At 42.5% G+C, this 20,003-nt stretch overlaps 2 non-coding genes and 1 pseudogene across 2 annotated transcripts; all 3 read right to left on the bottom strand.

Annotated features, from left to right (window-relative positions):
* The window catches only part of LOC138242769 (zinc finger protein 271-like), a 735,173-nt pseudogene that overhangs the window by 369,141 nt on the left and 346,029 nt on the right, over window positions 1-20,003 (bottom strand).
* trnay-gua (transfer RNA tyrosine (anticodon GUA)) lies at window positions 1,832-1,919 on the bottom strand. The gene is given in 2 exon segments: window positions 1,832-1,867; window positions 1,883-1,919. It is a non-coding gene; the product is annotated as a tRNA-Tyr (tRNA).
* Window positions 9,181-9,273, bottom strand: trnar-ucu (transfer RNA arginine (anticodon UCU)). Its single transcript has 2 exons — window positions 9,237-9,273; window positions 9,181-9,216 (listed from the first exon to the last, which is right to left on the bottom strand). It is a non-coding gene; the product is annotated as a tRNA-Arg (tRNA).

The raw sequence follows: 20,003 nt of genomic DNA, 5'->3' as shown, positions 1-20,003 counted from the left end.
GAACTGAACACAAGTTCAGCTGTTCTCCAGTTTTGTTACGCATGGTTTTTCATTGCAATTGAGTTCAGAGCTGGAGCTGATCTCCAGACAGTACAGTGTTTTGGGTAAGTTGTCGAAATTCGCATGAGGCTGCAGACAACTTACCCAAAGTGTTTTCTATAGCTTTCAGGTGGAGTTCATTTATATAAAACAACGTAAGTGGTATAAACGCAACAAGCCAGACGGCAGTCGAACCTCTAATTTTCTGACGCGAGGCCTGACGCGTTATTCATTATGCCACTGACCCTGCTATTGTAGTGCTAAAAAAACACGTTTTCTACATTTATGTCTGTTCACTCTAAAAACTCTAAAAAAGACAAAGGGTTTGTGTGTCGCGCTAAAATTCCGCTTCATTTCGAATGCAAATAAAAACCGTTTTGTTCCAAGAAATCATAGATTTGTCACATCCTTCATACTATACTTCTCTCTTGTATTAGTAAAGCATTTTGATTTAAACTGAACAATATATGAAAGGTTTCATCTATACACTTACACATAATAAGTATACGAATAAATACTCGGAAGAAGCCGCAGCTCAGGTATTAGAGAGATTTAAAATCGGATCGGAGGATTTAGAGTCCAGACTGCAAACCAACAGCTTACACAGGTCTTTTATAGAACCGTTTTGATTTCCTTTGCTTTGTCCCTGTGATGTCATTGTCCTGCTCGCAGCCGAGCCCGACACACGTCTGTTTTTTGTCGCTGGGCGCACACCCTGCGGTCCATGCGGGTCCTAATACCCCAGTACAATGAAGGGGACCCTAAACGGTAAACAGGTGCCGTCCTTCGGCTGAGACGTAAAACCGAGGCCCTCTGTGATCATTCAGGAGAATGGTGGTGGTGGAGGGGAGTCCCCATTACCTGTAAAGCGCATTGAGTGGAGTATCCAGAACAGCGCTATATAAGTGTGCGCAATAATAATAATAATAATAATAATAATAATAATTATTATTATTGTAATGTAAAATGCAATAAAAAATAAAAAAATATCAAACTTTGATTCAAAATAGATTAATATAAAAACTGATAAAGCTAATGCTTTTTTCAGGGCTATAGCTGTAGCTGCGAGAAGCTTAAAAGCACACAAGTGATCTGTCTTTCGTCAAAGTAATTGCCGGAGCAGTAAGACGCAGAGCACCATCCAGCAGCTGTAGACGATGTTCGGAGAAGAGCTAATTCTGTTTTTAGCACAGGGAGTGAGAATGAGCTCAGTCCGGCTCCGAGCAGAATCCATCCTGGTTTGGTTACAGTGCGCCTGAGGATCTTTGGATCGCAACGTAAAAAAAACAATTGCTCACATCGTGTGACTTCCACGACAGGAAGGAAAGATATCACTTAAAAAAATCAGAACTGAAGATTTGGATCCTGGGCCTCAATTTGATCAAATTATTAAAATAATAATTATTAAAATATCAGATGTGTTTGCCTTTGTAAGCATTTGTTTAAAAAATAAGTTCACAATACGATAAAAACACAGAAAACACAAACTTCATAATACAACGATACAAAATCAATACCAAATCATTATGCCAATTAAGTAGCTATCCTTTGAAAACAGAGAACACCTTTATATCTACAAAAAACTTGACATTTGTATGTTTTTTTGAATTACAAAGCAGACAGTGTAGTCCCTTAATTCAAAGATCAGATCTTGGCCAAAACAAGACAATCAGACGTGGGCTGAATTCGGAACAGGAGCCTTTGCTTCGTCGATTATTGAGCTTTTGATCAATGTCTGAATAAAACAGATTCACTTTTTTAACTCTTTTATTAAATTACATGAAAAGCACCTTCCTTCGAGCCGGAATCGAACCAGCGACATAAGGATTTCCTGTTAACTCCACTACAGTCCTCCGCTCTACCAACTGAGCTATCGAAGGGATGCTGGAGCATTGCTCTCTGGCACATACTGCCCAATGAAGTAAAATGCGAAATGGGTGATTTAAATCCCACTTCAACATCAAGTTTCCAACTCGTTTCCTTAGTCTCATTTACCTTGAATTTAAGCCACGAACCAGGATTCTACTGTATAAACTTCCAGGGATATTACAAAATGTTTGATGGGGCATCAATCATTCCAGGCGGAAATTGACTCCTTTTTTTTCTCGAGGGACCATATTAAACATTTCATTAGTATCGAGAGGAGGATCACCATGAGACACAAAACAAACAGTTTCTTTCTGTCTTTATTAGAAAGTAGCGTTTGTGCTACATTAATAATATTTTCGTGGAAATAAAGAAGTTTCGAAATGTGGTTTTGAGTTAAATATTAGCGTGTTCATGTAATTAGTTTGTGTTTGTCATTACTATATATATTGCCATGTTACTAGAATTTGTAACTAAAGTTTACTAGTTGTGTTTTTATGATGATTAGCCATTTGTTGATTACAATATTGTATATAATGTATAATTTGAACTACATATTTTTCAGGTGTGAATAATTGTATATTTTAAGAATAAATTTCTAAAATAAATCATTGGCTTTATTTACTAGTTTCTACACCTATAAAAATCTTTCTTTGATGTATAATAGACCTTTAACTATATATGTATAGTAGTCTTCTAAATTTATCCGTATAATAGAACTACAACCATTTATGTATAATAAACATATAATCATAGATGTCTAATTGACGTATAACGATATACGTATATTAGAATTTCATTCTAGACCAGTTACGGAGCACAGTTACACGTCTGGTATGCGTTTAATAGTCGTATATTCTACATCTTTTGCCCACTGGGATGTGCCGATTTTAACTTGGCAAACCAAGATACACATTTTCTAATGAAACATTAATTAAAAGAGTTTGTTTCTCGAAAGCGTGTTATGTAAAAAAAGAGAAAAACGAAAATATATGGATGGTAATCTTTCAAAGCTGAAGATTTTACTTTTGAAAAATTGACATTTTATGTACTGTATTTCAGATGCATTCGCTGGTTTTAGAACTTTGCTGTACTTCCTGAATCATTTTCAGTATTATAAAGTGGGTGTAGATTTTTCTTTCAGGTTAGGACGCGAGTGTGTACATGTGTTTGATTTTCGTTTCACTGATTCTCATTGAAGATTTGGGAATTAACGACGAAAGAATCAGTTGCCTCGGAAAGCAGAAGGTTTGGTTCTCAACGATATTGAAGACACGCCCATGTAGAGCAGCGGGTGATGATTTGTGCTATAAAAGACCAAGTGCTCAAAGTGACGTCTGCGTTTACCGTTTAGACTTTTCATCTCGGGCGCACTTTTAGAAAGCAAAGATAGAGCAGTTGTGTTGAATCACATTATAGCAGCTGTCAGCAGAGTGGCGCAGCGGAAGCGTGCTGGGCCCATAACCCAGAGGTCGATGGATCGAAACCATCCTCTGCTATGTACACTTTATGCACGATTGATAAGCATACCATCAGTTTAATGAAGTGCATTAAAACTGTTTTTTTCTCTCGTGTGTATGAAAGCTTCACACTTAAGGTACTCTTTCATCTTTACCAATAGCAGATGCCCAAATGTATCTTTGGTTGTTCTGCGATCCTTCATAGTTTCCTCAATTCCTTCAAATGAACATCCATATCAAAGCAATTATGTACAGTGCCTTGCGAAAGTATTTGGCCCCCTTGAACTTTTCAACCTTTTGCCACATTTCAGGCTTCAAACATAAAGATATACATTTTTTATTTTATGTGAAGAATCACCAACAAGTGGGACACAATTGTGAAGTGGAACGAAATCTATTGGATTTTTGAAACTTTTTTAACTAATAAAAAAATGAAAAGTGGGGCGTGCAAAATTATTCGGCCCCTTTACTTTCAGTGCAGCAAACTCACTCCAGAAGTTCAGCGAGGATCTCTGAATGATCCAATGTTGTCCTAAATGACTGATGGTGATAAATAGAATCCACCTGTGTGTAATCAAGTCTCTGTATAAATGCACCTGCTCTGTGATAGTCTCAAGGTTCTGTTGAAAGCGCAGAGAGCATCATGAAGATCAAGGAACACACCAGGCAGGTCCGTAATACTGTTGTGGAGAAGTTTAAAGCCGGATTTGGATACAAAAAGATTTCCCAAGCTTCAAACATCCCAAGGAGCACTGTGCAAGCGATCATCTTGAAATGGAAGGAGTATCAGACCACTGCAAATCTACCAAGACCTGGCCGTCCCTCTAAACTTTCAGCTCAGACAAGGAGAAGACTGATCAGAGATGCAGCCAAGAGGCCCATGATCACTCTGGATGAACTGCAGAGAACTACAGCTGAGGTGGGAGAGTCTGTCCATAGGACAACAATCAGTCTTACACTGCACAAATCTGGCCTTTATGGAAGAGTGGCAAGAAGAAAGCCATTTCTCAAAGATATCCATAAAAAGTCTCGTCTAAAGTTTGCCACAAGCCACCTGGGAGACACCCCAAACATGTGGAAGAAGGTGCTCTGGTCAGATGAAACTAAAATCGAACTTTTTGGCCACAATGCAAAACGATATGTTTGGCGTAAAAGCAACACAGCTCATCACCCTCAACACACCATCCCCACTGTCAAACATGGTGGTGGCAGCATCATGGTTTGGGCCTGCTTTTCTTCACCAGGGACAGGGAAGATGGTTAAAATTGAGGGGAAGATGGATGCAGCCAAATACAGGACCATTCTGGATGAAAACCTGTTGGAGTCTGCAAAAGACCTGAAACTGGGACGGAGATTTATCTTCCAACAAGACAATGATCCCAAACATACAGCAAAATCTACAAAGGAATGGTTCACAAATAAACGTATCCAGGTGTTTGAATGGCCAAGTCAAAGTCCAGACCTGAATCCAATCGAGAATCTGTGGAAAGAGCTGAAAACTGCTGTTCACAAACGCTCTCCATCCAACCTCACTGAGCTCGAGCTGTTTTGCAAGGAAGAATGGGCAAGAATTTCAGTCTCTCGATGTGCAAAACTGATAGAGACATACCCCAAGCGACTTGCAGCTGTAATCGCAGCAAAAGGTGGCTCTACAAAGTATTAACGCAAGGGGGCCGAATAATTTTGCACGCCCCACTTTTCATTTTTTTATTAGTTAAAAAAGTTTCAAAAATCCAATAGATTTCGTTCCACTTCACAATTGTGTCCCACTTGTTGGTGATTCTTCACATAAAATAAAAAATGTATATCTTTATGTTTGAAGCCTGAAATGTGGCAAAAGGTTGAAAAGTTCAAGGGGGCCGAATACTTTCGCAAGGCACTGTATATATATATTACAATTAAGGTACATATTAAAAATATCAACGCACATTTGTATAATGCTCATTTAATAATGATTGTCAAGGATTGTCAAGTTCTCCAACAAATCTGTGTTCTAATTTTAAAATATTTTTGCTAAGGATACAACTGGTGTATAAATGAATTCTCCCAACAGCCAGTTAAAGAAAAATTCCACACGTGAAGATGGTTTTCTTGGACATTGACTTAGGTACTTATTTGTTTACTTGTTGTAGTTGCACACGAGTAAAACACGAAGATTTCCTGCCACATTCAAGAGGGTTTGCGAAGAAATCCCTTCAATTTTTAGCGGAGATTTTGTTTACATCATCACAATCTGAAGCACGTCCCTGAGTACGTTTGACCCACCAGCCCTTTGTTTAACAGCTGCACAGGGACACATTCCCGTTGCTTTTCACAACTCACATGTTTGTAGTTAAAGAAAATAAAATACTGTCATTTTCCTGCCAGCTGGCAGTATTTCTTCTGCACTGACCAAGAGTAACCAAGAACTTCATTTCATCTTTCGCAGGCTGTAATCTACAGAAAAGGAAGTGAATACTTGTATTAAGCTAAATCAAGCCGACGGAGTTGCACTGCTGTTGTTTTTCTCCACTTTTCGTTAAAAGGAGAAAAAAATCACTGGCATTTTTTGGAAGCATTTCTTCTGTCCTGAGAAGCAAGATTTGTATTTTATCTTTCAGAAGTTGTATGAATTTCTTGAAGTTCAGAAACAACTTGTTCCAGAAAAGAAATTAACACTTGCTTCAAAGTAAATCAAGATGTCGGTGTCTCTTGCTGTGTGTGCTCTTATCTGTCCATCTCTCTCTCCTCTTCTCTCTGGCAGTCTGTGCAGAGTATCTGAAGGGGATGTAACACCACTTGGAAAAGAAAAAAATTCTCAGGAAAATTCTCAGGCAGAATAAAAAATCATTATTCTCTTCTCAGTCAGATTCACAGCTCAGACTCACACTCAGACAGGATCTCAACTCCGTACTGCTCTCTATCCTCACAATCCAGAACCAGAAGATATTCAGACAATCAGTGCTGCTACATGAACAATATCAGACAGAACAGCCTGGACTCATGTCACATTTCCCCCTTTTATCTTTCCTCCCAGCCCTCTTAGAGACATAGAAGAGCTCCTGGTTCTCCTCTCTGTGAACTGGGCTCAGGGGTCACTGATCTGGCAGTTGTGGGCTCTGTTCCAGGTCGAAAGCAAGAAGGATCTATTAACGCTTTCCAGGACTTCCAGCCCTTCAGTATTACTTTCTTTACTGTATGTCAGCCTCCCAAAATGTTTATAAATGTTTTATGAGTGTGGAATTATCTTATTATTTATATACAGTATTTATGTAATAAACACCAGTAGTGACACTATGATCGGTATATTGATTATTTGTAGCCGATGGTCCGATGGTCGTGTCTACAATAGTGACCATTTGACCAGTCTGTAGCTCTGAGCAGTGGGACTCAGATCACACAGAAGACCTGTCTGTGTGATTCCATACCAGCCCTGGGATTCAGCTACTCTCACAAATGTCTCACAGACCGTCTTATAAATTTACAATTAGATGAAGTCATGTAACAGTTTTACAGATAATTTAAATAACCAGACAGAAGTTTTGGCAGTGGATACATCTCCACATGGGGGAAAGAAACTGAAATATATGTGCTCACTGTAAAGTAGGAAGAGGTGGTCAGACAAGCAAAACAACTTTGCAGATAATGTGAAGTGACATTGTTTTGTGTCAATCAGCTCACAGATTTCGCTTCATGTGCCTTAAGCTGTGCAATTTGTATGGTTGTTGAATGAGATTGATTTCTTCACAAGCCCAGTCAATTGCCAGGTGGAGAGCTTGCCGACACACACCTTCATGAAGACTCTCTTTAAGATTTCATTGTCAGGTCGCCTCCTTTGCATACAATAGTAGCACCGACACTAAGAGAAAGGATGCGAAATAGCGTTTATCAAGCGATTGCAGTGTTTGTTTGACTGAGGATCCTTGTGTGCTGAACTGGCCTCTGGAGAAGTGTAGTGCAGTAAAACAGAAGGTTTGTGTCACTCAAGATTGTTACAGAACAGAACAATACAATTACAATACTTTTATGAGAGTAAATATTACTGGTGCATCACAGTTCCTATAATGGTGAAAACAGGAGCACCTTCTCTACATTTTTGACTGAAGTATTTAAATGGAAAGAAATACTATCACTATGCAATTCATAAATGCAATTGACCTCCTCTAAATGTTCTAGTTTGATGAAACAATGTATGGAATTAGGTGACAATATCGGAATTCATTCAAATGCACAGGATTAATTTTCAGCAACAAAAAAAGTGCTCGGAAATATTTTACAAGAATGAAACCTTACATTCACCTAAATAAACATTCACCATCTACATTAGCAGAGAACAGTAGGACAGAAGGTTAGTGTCACTGGACACTGCGTCAGAGAGGCCGATCTCTTCTCCCTCATTATGCAGGCTTACCCACTCATGATGAACTGTCCTCCAGCGATACTCAGCTGCCATCATCGACTCAGACATGACGTTCATGTACATATTATACCTTAATATGGTACTGCGTTACAATAATTTGATCAAAACAACTGGTGAAAAAAAAAGATAAAGACTTTGTCCAAAAAAGAAGCATTTATACCTTTCCTCTCCTACCAGCCATTACAAGTCACCTAGTTTTTAATTTAGAGGTGGATTAAAGCTCTAGTCTCTTTGGGGGTGTGAGTTGGAATCCCACTGCTGCCAAATATCTCCAACTGTCTCAGTGTTAAGAAGCAAAAAACACACATTTGCTGCAGAAGTAACAGGAGAATTTGTGCCATTCAGCCTCATAGCGTGATGTCATTTTCTCATGCTCATTTTTAGATGCTTGTGATCGAATCTATGATTCTTATGAGTGTGCCCTCCATAAAGGTAGCACAGATATAACGTGCCAAGTTTTCAGAGAATCGCATTAAATACAGGTCAGAAGAAGGCGACAAAGTGTCCGCTAGGCAGTTCAGCTATTTCAACGGTGTTCTCTGTTGTTTAGGTCCAGAATGACACCCGTTACAACCAGGAAACACACAGTGTCAGGCATCAAAAAGACTTCCCAAAACCCTGATCCTCTCCTTGATCCGGTGATGGCATCCAGACATTTCCTGCAACAAAGCCAGGATACGGTCTTCAACAACACGAGTGAAAGGCTAATTCCCAACCTTTGCAATCCTTTGCAAAGAAGGACCGCATGTGCTCAGTGTTAAATGCGCTGTTCATTATTATTATTAATAATAATAATCTATACATTATATAGTGCCTTTAAAGGTGGCTTTTCAAAGTGCTTTACAGAATGAAACCAATAAAGTTAAAAAATACACAAGATAAGCAGGATAAGAATACACAGTTAGAGGAGACAATAGATGGTGGTATTAAATACAGTAGGAACAGAGGGGTAAAGAATAGTTCATTAAAGGCTCTTCTAAAGAAGAGGGTTTTGAGTCTGGATTTGAAGGAGTTTAGAGAAGGTGACTCTCTGATATCCTTGGGAATAAAGATCCAGAGCTTTGGTGCAAAACAGGAGAAGGCCCTGTCACCCATAGAGTGTAGATGGACTGGGGGACAGATAGGAGACCAGAATTAGAAGAGCAAGGTTGTGAGGTGGGGAGTAGGGCGATAACCCAGACAGGTACTGTGGTGTCAAGCCATGGAGAGCCTTATAGGTGAGCATGAGGATTTTGAAGTTGACAGGAAGCCAGTGCAAGGAGTCCAGGACAGGAGTAATGTGATCACAGTCCAGTGCTAATTTCTTTCTTGTGGCTGCTGGTTCATTTTCAACTGTGGACTCTTAAGAAGTCCTTTATTTGACTTGATCAACACTAATCCCTAGAGGATTTTGAAAGGTTGAATCAAAATGATACATGACTCTGGTGGGACTCAAACCCACAACCTTTGAATGACTTCATTCTATCAAAGCCTAGAAGTCCAATGCGCTCTCCATTGCGCCACAGAGCCAACCAATACATCGCTATATAAAACAGCTACAGAAAGCTGTAACTCATGCTTCTCCCGTTGTCTTTAAATTAAGCTCCATAAACATTGACAATGTGTGGCCTGTTGTCTACGAATAGATACCACTGGGATTCACACCCAGGGTCTCCTGGTTTTTAGTGAGGCGGCTTAACCAGCTAAGCCATGGTGCCAAACCTGCTAAATGTTATCCACAACTTCAAACACCTGTGAGAAACGGGCAACTGCAGTGTTACGCCTGCTGGCTCAACAGATAATCCTTTTCGAAGTTTAAGGAGAGGATTTCTTTGTCAATTCAATTAAAAATTTTAGAAATGCTGAACGATTGATGTGTTTCACGCGCAGAAATATTTTATCGTTACGTACTTTTTCTGTGCAGTTAGTTCTCCTTCAACTCCGCCCAACAACAGAGGTCAGTTTTAATACAGGAGTAAAGGCACATTGCACATCTGCAAAACATCACATACAGGTTTAGGGAGAGCTACATCAGTGATTGGAAGGTAGGAAGTTTCGGGTCACTTTTTTATTATAGATTCAAGCAGCCCTGAATACCTTTTCAAGAAACATTTCAGAATCCCAGTCACGTCCAGTATGATTGCTACACAGGTCTACAGTATACAATCAGAATACTGTTTGTGCATTATATAAAACACACCGCCCAAAGCATTTCTAAAACAGGAATTACATGTTTCTGAATGGCCCTCCTTTATAAATAAAATAAAAGGTCTGAAGCCTGCTCCAAAGAAGCACTATATTCAGAGCTGACAAAGATGTGATAGGAAACATCTCGGAAAACGAAGATGCAGTCATTTCCACGCGTCGCACAACAAGAGCTGAACCCACCCGACTTTCTCCAAAAGAGTAAGGTGTAAGGAGTGTGGCTGGGTGGTCTAAGTGCTGGGTTTGTGCTCCATTTTCTTCACTGGGTTAGGTTTGAATCTTGCCGCTGCTAAGTGTTGGTGGGTTAAGACCTTCCTTCTATTGCGACGTCAATGGGTAAAAGCTTTGCTTGGCAGTCTGTCGAGAGACTGAACTAGGTGTTTCAAGATAGTCTTTGTCAGCTTAACATCAAGGCATAAAAAAGCATCAGCAATGCTCTTTGGTCCCTTCAGCATTATGCAGGGAACAACATCTGCCGTGATCACTTTTGAGTCAGTGTGAATCGTAGTGTGCCGCAATTGTTTTTAAAATTGGTTCTGTAGTGTAAGAAAAACCGGCCGTTCAGGGACGCCAAATATGTAACTGTAGTGGCTCTCTGAAGGCACCAGTTCTGTAGGGTTCGGGCATTTACTGAGACAATTATTAATTGTAGCAGTAAATCACAAAGTTGATTCTTTTGATGGCTTTAGAGTCCAACCATGCGACATAACTCAAACAACGCACACACACAGGTGCTAATACACGAGGATACATTTATTAATACATAGAATATGCATGTAAACCTAACAGATCTTATCGAGAGGGTTATCAGAATACAAAAGATATATATTCAATCAGTTACAAAGTGTTACACATATCAAGAGGACATACGTTCAGTATATCATTCATTAAGACTGTTTCGTAAAGTGAACTTGGTTACAACTTCTACATTAGATACTCAAAACAAGTACATAACTCTTAGGAATTAAATTGATATCAACTGGTTTGGATAACAATTGAATTCTCAAGCTGTAATGCAGTGAAGTTGAATACTCATCCAATTTCTGGGGATTCAGATCTCCTGCGGGCACAAAGAAACAGTTGCAGGCTGTTGCTGTCCAATCCGCGCTCTCTGGCTCGGTGCCAGGCTGTGCTGTGCGGCTTGTGACGGTGCACTGCTGATGCTCACTGTTGGCTTTAACTAGCAAAGTTTGTGCACAGGAGAAAAGATGACTGTGGGTCCCAGAAAGTCAGGAAGAGGACCGGTTCATTCCTGATGAAGAGCTAGTTCTGAATAGTGATTCAGCTGTCCACAGTTCCGACCTGTTCACGAGGCCTGCTGCTGGTTACTCTCTGGCAACCTCCACTCTAGACTCTAAGAACAAAGGAAAGTTCTGGCACTCGGACACACTGGCCGTTCCGTGGTTGTCCGGGCTGAGTCTCAGGATGGTCAGGAGGCACGCTGCGAGAATGTCCTGCCCTTGGGAGCCTTCTGCTCCTGGGCCGTCCTGCCCTGGAATTCTCCTTTGAATTCCCTTTAGAACAGTCCACAGAATCCTCTCCAGAATCTTACTGATCTCACTGAATCTCCCTGAATCTCTGTGTTGCCTGTTTTTACCTGGAGGAACTTCAGCTCGTTGATTGGCTGAAAGTTCCATGGGCATCAGAGTCCCACGTGGGTTACTCGGCCCTACCAGCCCCTGATTGGTTGATCAAGGTGAGATATGAGTCACTTACTCCTGACACTTAGGAATGCAGTCCAGATGTCCAACTGGCACTCCCTAGACAGATAGGCACCAATGGATGACCATTGATCATGATAGCCAGGCTTAGCTAAGTGCATCCCCCTTTGGGAGCTGTCCTTATCAGGAACCTTAAATCAGTCTGCATGAATAGTTTCTCTGTGGCTGCACCACAGAGATAAACAGAGAAATGGGGCCTCATTTGGGAAGGCTCAGAACACTTAATTCTTTCTTATTAATAAGCCTCGCCGCTACAGTAGGCATGGTGCATTTGTCTGTGAAACTTGAATGCTGTGCTTTTTCACGCAGAATCATTGGCAGGAGCAAAGCTTATTCAATCTTTGCGCACAGCGCTCTATCAGAAATACTTTGTCCAAGTTTTGAAGAGATTGTGGGATTCTCTGCACACGTTCTCATCGCGTACCTCAAACAACACCACCATTCGATGGGAAATTGATTCTACTTCTTGCAGTTGTTCCTGTGGTTGCGATAGTTACAAAGTTGCACTTTCCTCCACCTTCTGCTATAGTATTCATTGGGTGAGCTTCATCAATTGGCTCAGAAAGGTCAACTGTGCTTTGGAAAAAATCAGCAGCAGTGTCTTTATTTTGTCGGTGAGTATGGCTGTCTTTTAAAGCACATGAAAAACACGAGTTTGTGGATTTCTCCAAATAGCAACGAATTCAGTTGTGCAGAGCTTTACTGCTTTCAGAGGGTCTTTTACCGACGTTGCTGTAGTAGAGAAGTGACATAATCACAAACGCAACCATTTGTGCTGGCTGTTTAACTAAGTATTAAGCTTTTTTAACTATCACATGATTTTAACTAATTTAACATCATCTCCAGAAGAGCACCTCGCACTGCTCACTGAGCTGATGTATGTGCCCATTTCTCAAAAAATTAAATATCATCTGAACTGATTTTTTTCTACTTTAAATGCTTTCCTACTCTTTTAATATTTCAGTTAAATCTTTTATTTTGAAGTACTTTCCATTGATATTAATCCTAGTCCCGATGAATGATTCTGGGACATGGTGCGTCTTGAATAATGTTCTTATAGGTTTCAGTTTGGAAAAGTGCGCTCTCCAGAAGCTACCGAAACCTCTAATGGTCACACAAAGCTTAATGCAATAGCAACGTTTGGGGTTGAAAAAGAATATAACTTGCTATGAATATGAACACTGTTCCAGGAGGCGTGTAAGGACTATTTTGGCTCAGATCACCAATTTACCTTACATTTCTGATCCATTAATATCGCTATTGAATGCTAAAGGTAGGTCCTGGCAATACTTCTTGAGATCTTCTTTAGAAAAATTAAAAAAATATATATTTCCAGTACTAAACAAAAAGTAAAAAATACTGATTACGTGCAACTGATAAAATCTCTCTTCCAGGGACGTTGTAGCTACATGCAAATTACAATGGAAAACTTTATCAGCTTTAAAAGTTTCTTTTGCATTTATAAGACGATCAGCATGACACTGAAAACATACCTGTATTCAGTAAGCGGTGAGTCTGCTGGCTGAGCAAGTTGCCTCCTCTACACACAATAGCAGCCCTGACGCTAAGATAAATGAAAAGAAATTGCTTTTATTGGGCACTTTTCATATCCGATGAGCTTGACATCTCCCAAGGGCGATGGAGTTTTTTTGCGACACTGCTTTTCCCTTTTTTCTTCTTTCTGTACTCTGATGGAAAAAAAAAGAGAAATCATGTAAGGGAAAAATGTATTTTTTTCATGGAGAAAACGTGCACCAGGAATGTTTTGTTTTGAAGAAGTGATTTAACATGATACATGACCTAATTTACTAGAGTAAATGCTCACACTGCAAGGTCTGCTTTACTACAAGAGAGAAGTAGAGTGAAAGATGTCATAATTGCACTGCGTTGTTGAAGAAAGCATCTTTTTCTTTGAATTCTAAATCAATCAGAATTTCAAAGTGAAACACAAACCCTTTGTCTGTATTAAAGAGATGATATTTTAAAACTGATAAAAATGTAGAAAACACGTTTCTCACTTAGAAATTTAGGATGGGATTATTACTATTACTAGTAATTACTAGTTGCAGTGCTGAACTCACCATGGTGCAATTCAGTTACATGATTGGCCAGTGGTTTCATGGATAACGCGTCTGATTTTGCATCATGAGATTGGAGGTTCGACTTCTACCGGGTTCGTGTGTTTTTAAATCAGGCTACTCAGAAATAGAAGTCCATTATGTGAATGAACCGCACCTGAAAGCAAACGTTGGTCAGGTTTCCTTCTTTCCAGCATGAAATAGCAAATCGTTACAAAAAGCACCAGCTAATGTCCAATAGCATTAGTCATTTTAATTAACATGAATATACTGTAAGGTCTTGGTACATGGGATTGGATTTCATCCACAATTTAAAAAAGGGCAAATTATATTTATAGGCTTCAGACACATTTTAATACAAAAGTGACCTAAAACTCTGTAACTTTCAGGTTAGTTTGAACCTGTAATGAAAAAGGGGCCTGAAACTTCCATTCTGTGATGTAACTGTCTCTAAAGTCGGACGTGATGTTTCACGGATGTGCAGTGTGCCTTTTCTCTTGTCATGTTCAAAATGACTTGCTGTGTAATTTCCTGAATGCGTCTCCTGTACTGCTCTGTTATTTCATTTAGATTATCTATGTGGTGTACAGATAAAACCAAACGGCATGGTCTAATTCCTGGGTTCGGCACCAGCTGAACCTGAACATACATCATCCGATCTCAACATGATTTGAACACACAACCTTTTGATGTGGTATCAGATGCACTACCATCACACCACTCCCCATAAGTGCTTTTAATTCCCCCAAGGAGAAAAATATTTTTTTTCATTCTCTCCTGTGAGAAGCACCGCTCTTCCAACGAGGGTCTCTTCTTCCCAGACCACAGATTATTTTTCCTGTCTGGCTCTCACACAGAGGGCAGACACACTGTCTCCACTAATGTGTTTACTACATCTATAGATCTGACCCCCTTACAGCCCTGATATTCCTGGACAGGATCCCATATTGAGCAGTATTTCTCGCGTTCTGAACTTACAGTGTGTACACAATGTACTTTATACACAAAGTAAGTGTTTTCGTAACTCTTGGACGTTTTGTCAAAATGTTACTGGCATGCCAAAATCGCCCCCTCAACTGAACAGTCCCACCCCCCTCAGTTTTGGATAAATTGTCAATGGTCAGATAACTACACTAACCCCGAATTCACAGTTACTACATCAGACTGTTTAATGTGCAGGAGGGCTATCTGTCCAGGAACAGCACGTTACATAGTGTCTATGTGTCAAGGAACCAATACGTGGAATAGGAGGATCCTTATGTGTGACCAGAATCCCACAGGACACAGAGTAGCAAAGGGACAATCCAAAAGACAAAATCCAAAGGCAGGATCGATAAGGGAGGCAAAGGGTCCGGTAACGAGAGAGAGTCAAAACAATACAAAGGCAAAATCCAGAAGGCGAGGTCAGGAGGCGGAAGCAGAAGATTCGTAACAGGAGATCAGTCAAAAGGTTAGGAAACACACACTGGAGAATACTAAGATAGGCTTCTCAATAGTGAGCGTGGGAAGGTGTGCGAAGGGGGTTTAAATACTGAAAGGAAAGGGGTGTGATTGGATGATTGGTTAGGGAGTGAGAATTTGAGGAATCTGATGCATGTGAGAATGTGCTGGGTTCAATCAGGGATGAGATTGGGAAGCAGAGGTTCCGGGAATGTAACGTCGTTTGCGAGGGAGAGTGTGGGGCGTGACAGTACCCCCCCCTTTAGGGTCGGCTCCTGACGACCTCAGAGAGCAAGTACGAACAAAGTCATCAATGAGGCTGCGATCCAAAATATCTTTCTCCCAAACCCAGGAACGTTCCTCAGGACCATAGCCCTCCCCGTCGACTAGAAATTGTTGGCGACCTCGGAGCCAGCGGGCATCCAAGATCTTATTGACCGTGTAGGAAGGCAGACCGTCAATGAGTCGTGGTGGCGGTGGAGGTGGCCGAGGCCGGGAGAGGGGGGATCTGTGGTAGGGTTTCAGGAGAGAGACGTGGAAGGAGGGGTGCACCCTGAGAGTTGGAGGAAGAGCAAGACGATAGGTTACAGGGGTGAGCTGGGAGAGGATGCGAAAAGGTCCAATAAAACGGGGTCCCAACTTATGTGAAGGCTGTCTAAGGGGTAAGTTTTTAGTAGACAGCCAGACAAACTGTCCTCGTCGTAGTCTGGGCACAGGTCGTCGATGACGGTCAGCAGTGGTCTTCTGCCGCAAGGAGGTCTTCAGGAGGGCGGATCTGGCTTGTCTCCAAATCCTCTTGAGGAAAGTGAGGCGCGTCTGGAGGCAGGGAATCTCCGAATCAGGGATAGAGTCCGGGAGAAGAGAGGGTTGGTATCCCAGAGAGCAATAGAAGGGAGACATCCCAGTGGTGGAGGAAGAGAGAGAGTTATGGGCATACTCAGCCCAGGGGAGGAGAGAGACCCAGTCATCTTGAGAAGCAGAGACGTAAGATCGAAGGTAAGTAAGAAGGTCCTGGTTGGTTCTTTCCGTCAGTCCATTGGATTCAGGATGATAGCCAGACGTGAGAGATGTGGAAGTCCCGAGAGATTTGCAAAAAGTTCTCCAGAATCTTGAAATGAATTGAGGTCCTCGATCTGATACGATATCCTCAGGAATGCCGTGAAGTCTGAAGACATGAAGAATGAAGAGGTCAGCCATGTCTTGAGCAGATGGAAGGGCAGGAAGAGGAATGAAATGAGCCGACTTCGAGAATCTATCTACAACGACCATAATGGTAGTTTTGCCTTGACTCTCAGGAAGATCTGTAAGAAAATCCACTGAGATGTGGGACCAAGGTCTTCTAGGGGTTGGGAGTGGTTGGAGTAAACCGGGCTTCTTGAGACGGGAGGATTTGGACCTGGCACAGATGGGACAGGCCTGCACGAACCCAGTAACATCAGTCCTCATAGAAGGCCACCAGAAATGTCTAGAGATGAATTCCAAGGAACGTTTGACACCGGGGTGACCTGCAAATAGTGAGTCATGACCCCAGCGAAGAACAGTGGAGCGTATGGTATCAGGAACAAAGAGTCTGTCTGGAGGACACTGGGGGGGAACGGTTTGGTTGTGAAGTGCACGTTTGATTTGGTTCTCCAGGTCCCATCTAATAGCAGCCACAATTCTCTCAGGGGGTATAATAGGTTCAGGAGGGTCCAAAAAGCCAGGAGGATCATGGAGGCGAAACAGGGCGTCAGCCTTTATGTTCTTGGATCCCGGTGTATAAGTAATAAAAAAATGGAACCTAGAAAAGAAAAGTGACCAGCGGGCCTGGCGTGGATTCAAACGTTTGGCAGTTTGTAGGTAAGAGAGATTCTTATGATCCGTAAGAATAGTAAAAGGGTGTAGGGCCCCCTCCAACCAGTGTCTCCATTCCTCCAGGGCGAGCTTGATAGCCAGTAGTTCTCGGTCTCCAACATCATAATTAGTCTCGGCCCGGGACAATTTTTTGGAGAAAAAGGCGCAGGGGTGGAGGATACCCTTCTCTCCATGACGTTGAGATAATATGGCACCGACTCCGTTGGCTGAGGCATCCACCTCGAGAATGAATGGAAGGTTGGGGTCTGGGTGACGGAGGAGGGGGGCTGTGGTGAACAGTCTCTTGAGATGAAGGAAAGCTTCGTCTGCCTCAGGAGTCCATTTCCCTTGATCAGGACCTTTTCGGGTCAGGGCTGTAATGGGGGAGACGACAGAGCTGAAATTCCTAATAAAACGGCGGTAAAAATTGGAAAATCCCAGGAAGCGTTGAATTTGTTTTAAATTCTGGGGGGTTGGCCAGTTTTGTATGGATTCAGTCTTGGCAGGGTCAATTTCAATGCCCAGGGGTGAGAGGATGTAGCCAAGGAAGTGGATTCTGGTAACATGGAAAGTACACTTTTCCAATTTGGCGTAGAGTTTGTTCTGAATCAAACGATGAAGAACCTCACGCACATGAGAGACATGCTCCTGGGGACTTCGGGAAAAGATTAGAATATCATCCAGGTATACCAGGACATATTTGTGCAAGATATCCCTAAAGATGTCATTCATGAACCCCTGAAAGACAGCAGGAGCATTAATCAGTCCAAACGGCATTACTTGGTATTCATAATGACCGTGGGTAGTAATGAATGCCGTCTTCCATTCGTCACCCTCCCGAATGCGGATCAAATTATACGCACCGCGGAGATCCAGTTTAGAAAAAATAGTGGCGCCCCGGAGTGATTCCAAAGCCGATGAAATCAGAGGAAGGGGATAACTGTTCTTGATAGTTATGTTATTCAGACCGCGATAATCAATGCAGGGTCTGAGAGAGCCGTCTTTCTTTTTAACAAAGAAGAAACCGGCGCAGGCAGGTGAGGAAGAGGGGCGGATGAAACCAGATTCCAAGGACTCCTGGATATAATCTTCCATAGCCTGAGTCTCTTCGTTGGAGAGTGAATAGACATGGCCCTTAGGGGGTAGAACCCCTGGAATTAGATCTATAGGACAGTCAGATGGGCGATGAGGCGGGAGGGATAGGGCCTTCTGTTTACTGAAGGCTAGGTGTAGATCCGAGTACTGGGAAGGGATATTGGGGAGGTTATCTTGAGATATGCAGGAGACGGAAACTTTTTGAGGAAGCTTACAACAATGCGAAAGGCAATGGGAACCCCAGGCTGTGAGTTCCCTTTGTGACCAGGAGATGTGTGGGTTGTGAATCCGTAACCAAGGGAAACCAAGAACCAATGGGTGAGAAGGGGATTGAATGAGAAAGAACCGAATGACTTCCTGGTGGGTGGCGCCGATGCGAAGAGTGAGGGGAGGGGTCTGCCACTTCACCAGACCAGGGGAGAGGGGGGAGCCATCAAGAGTGAGGAGCCGAATGGGCTGGGTGACTGGCAACCGGGGAATATTCCAGGGCGAAGCGAGTCCAGAGTCTATGAAGTTCTCTTCGGAGCCCGAATCAACAAAAGCAGAGAGAGAGGTCTGTCCAGTAGTCCATGACAGGGTGGCTGGGAGAAAGAGTCCAGATCTGGGAGAGGAAGAAGTGACACTGGCCATAACAGCAGGTGGATAGGAGTGAGGAGGGCGACTGGGGCAAGCGGCTCGGAGGTGATCAGGGGAACCGCAGTAAAGGCATCGCCCCTCACGAAGTCGGCAATCTCTTTCCTCAGAGGTCAGTCTATGGAAGGAAGGCAGTTGGGAGGGTGTGGGAGGGGTCCGATTGTCCGACCTTCGCTGTTGCAGCCTGAGCTCTAGTTCAAAAACTCGAGAAATGAAGGAGTCAAGTGATGGGAAGTCCAGGGGCAGGTGCACAACGTGATCCTTGAGTTCATCAGATAATCCAAGGCGGAAGTAGTGAATCAGGGCATTGTGATCCCAAGCGAGTTGAGCAGCCAGAAAACGGAATTCAGAAGAGTAGTCCTGAAAAGAGCGAGATCCTTGAGTAAGGGAAGTGAGGCGTGCAACAATGAGGTGGCGAGAGTGCAACTGCCCAAAGGCAGATTGTAGAGCTGTCTGAAAAAGGTGGAAGTTAGCAGTCTCAGGAGCGTTTCGAGAGAGGAGATGTCCAGCCCATTCCAGAGCTCGTCCAGAGAGGCAAGATACCATAAAAGCAATTCTTTCTCCATCGGTGGGGAAGCAGTCTGGGCGGATGTGGAAAGCCATCTGACATTGAGTCAGAAAGCCCTGACAACTGGAGGAGTCGCCATCAAATTTTTCCGGGAGGGGAGGGGGTAGAAGATTAGTTTGTGTTTGAAGCGGGGGTGCAGGGGCAGGAGCTGCAGGTGGGGGAGACGGTGGAAGTGCAAAGTGGTCAGCTAGTTGCAGGACTGCAGTAGTTAGCAGGTCCAGGTTCCGGGAGTGTTCAAGGAGAATAGAAAGTTGACTCTGGTCCGCTGGATCCATTTTAATATGGCTCACTATTCTGTCAAGGAACCAATACGTGGAATAGGAGGATCCTTATGCGTGACCAGAATCCCACAGGACACAGAGTAGCAAAGGGACAATCCAAAAGACAAAATCCAAAGGCAGGGTCGATAAGGGAGGCAAAGGGTCCGGTAACGAGAGAGAGTCAAAACAATACAAAGGCAAAATCCAGAAGGCGAGGTCAGGAGGCGGAAGCAGAAGATTCGTAACAGGAGATCAGTCAAAAGGTTAGGAAACACGCACTGGAGAATACTAAGATAGGCTTCTCAATAGTGAGCGTGGGAAGGTGTGCGAAGGGGGTTTAAATACTGAAAGGAAAGGGGTGTGATTGGATGATTGGTTAGGGAGTGAGAATTTGAGGAATCTGATGCATGTGAGAATGTGCTGGGTT

The sequence above is a fragment of the Lepisosteus oculatus genome, chromosome 14, assembly GCF_040954835.1.
Source record: "Lepisosteus oculatus isolate fLepOcu1 chromosome 14, fLepOcu1.hap2, whole genome shotgun sequence".
NCBI lineage: Eukaryota > Metazoa > Chordata > Actinopteri > Semionotiformes > Lepisosteidae > Lepisosteus > Lepisosteus oculatus.
Note: the sequence above shows the minus strand (reverse complement) of the source record. Positions and strands in the feature narration are given on the sequence as shown.